Source organism: Dasypus novemcinctus, chromosome 18, assembly GCF_030445035.2.
Source record: "Dasypus novemcinctus isolate mDasNov1 chromosome 18, mDasNov1.1.hap2, whole genome shotgun sequence".
In the NCBI taxonomy this organism is placed as follows: Eukaryota; Metazoa; Chordata; class Mammalia; order Cingulata; family Dasypodidae; genus Dasypus; species Dasypus novemcinctus.
Genome location: NC_080690.1, coordinates 56,680,941 through 56,683,300, shown reverse-complemented (window position 1 = coordinate 56,683,300; position 2,360 = coordinate 56,680,941).

Genomic DNA, 2,360 nt, shown 5'->3' with positions numbered 1-2,360 from the left:
AAGAACTTCTGGGAAATGTAGTCCCGAACCAGGAAAAGTTGGGCGCCGGCGCTAGGGAGACAAGGTAGTTTGCAATGAGTTTCTACAGTTAGGCTGGGCCTGTCCACAGAGAAGGGGCTGCCGTACCCCGACTCTTCTAGGAGTGTTAGTTACTCACTAGAGCGCGAGGGAGGGGCACAGGACTAATGGGGCACTGGAAGCAGGAACCTGGAGTCTCAGGTGCACCCTTCACCAGGGAAACTGAAGAAGAGGAATCCTGGACCCTGAGTTGGGGCTGATGAGGTAGAGTTTTCCAGAGCGTCCAGATGTGTGGCTGTGTGTGTGTGCGTGTGTGTGTGTTGTCGCGGGGAAAAGGGGGTGGCTTTGAGGAGGACCCCAGTGTGCGTAAGGCCATAGGTGGAATTGAGTAAGTTACCTCATTTAACTTCATTTGGAAAATGATGATACTAGGAGATGCATCTCCTGGGATCATCAATTTTACTCAACTATTTGGAGAAGCAGAAGGTAAACCAGTTAGTCTGATACATGTTTTAAAGCATGATTCTTAAAATGAAATAACTTTTCTGTTCCTTGCATATGGCAGTGGATCCCACACCCTCTGGTGCCTGAGAGATCTTGTTTTTGTATTTACAGTCACCCTTTGCAGTATTTGGAATTGCACTTTATTCCTTTCCAGCCCTCCATGGGTTGATAACTAACTCCAACTGAAGGGGGAAAAAATGCACTCATGAGTATGATTAATACAACAGTTTAAATATTAATCTCGGGAAGTGGACTTGGCCCAGTGTTTAAGGGGTCCGTCTACCACATGGGAGATCCGCAGTTCAAACTCCGGGCCTCCTTGTCCTGTGAGGAGCTGGCCCATGAGCAGTGCTGATGTGCGCAAAGAGTGCTGTGCCACACAGGGGTGTCTCCCCCATAGGGGAGCCCCCTGGGGAAAGGAGTGCACCCAGTAAGGAGAGCCGCCCAGCACGAAAGAAAGTTCAGCCTGCCCAGGAATGGTGCCGCACATACGGAGAGCAACAAGATGAAACAACAAAAAGAAACACAGATTCCGGTGCCGCTGACAACAACAGAAGCGGACAAAGACGACGACACAGCAAATAGACACAGAGAACAGACAACTGGAGAGGGGGGAGGGGAAATAAATAAATAAATAAATCTTTTTTAAAAATACTCTTAAAAAAAAATATTAATCTCACCCCTTTGTTCCCTTGTAAGCAATTCAAAGTCACAATTGGGGACCAAAACAGCAAACTCCAGTTTCAAAGAAACTCAAAGAAATCCATGAACTCCAAAATATGCGTGTATGTTTCCCAAAGTAGCTGAGTTAGAGAAAAGCATGCAGGAGGCTGAGGAAACAGAGGTAAGAAGTGATGCTGTGAAGTTGGTGAATCTTATTGGTGGTAGGCTCCAGAAATAGCCAAAAATTTAGCGCATGAAGAGTAAAAGTTTATTGTGGAGGGTAAACTATGAAGAGGGAGCTCCCATGAAGTTAATGGAAGTCAAGCAGGATGATGTTATGTGGAGTCCATGTGCCATGATCAATACAGAGCCCTGTTTAAGGGAAAACTGAACCAGAAAACTAGGATATGTCTCAGTTTTGATCAATATTATTATCTTACTATAAAATGAAAGAAGACTCTTGGAAAAAACACTGAAGGAAAATATCAAGTTGCTGAAAGGAAAGAAACTTGGGCTAATGTCAAATTTCTCCTCAATACTTTTTAGCAGGAGAAATCATTTGAAGAAAGATAAAACAAAACAGGACAGAAACCCTCAAGAAAGCAAATGAAAGCCAAAGATTTTTTTGGCCCACTGACAAGTTGCCATTGATGGTAACACATTATAATGAATGTAACAAACAATGTTGGCTTATGATTGTGACTGTAGCTGAAATGAGTAGTCTAGGAGGATTAATATTAATTGGAGGATAGCTGGAGGATAATATTGGGAATGTATAACAATGATTTTGGAAGTAGATGAGGAATGTGGTTAATAAAAACAGGAATGTTTTTCTACATGAGTTAAGAATACATGGAAGTCAAAAAAAAAGTATATGGGGGGAAGCAGATGTGGCTCAACTGATAGAGCGTCCGCCTACCATATAGGAGCTCCAGAGTTTGAACCCAGGGCCTCCTGGCCCATGTGGTGAGCTGGCCCACACACAGTGCTGATGTGTGCAAGGAGTGCCGTGCACCGCAGGGGTGTCCCCCATGTAGAAAAGCCCCACACGCAAGGCGTGTGCCCTGCAAGCGAAGACACTGTGCACGAAAAAAGTGCAGCCCACCCAGGAGTGGTGCCACACACACAGAGAACTGACAGAGAGCAGATGCAGCAAGATGACACAACAAAAAGAG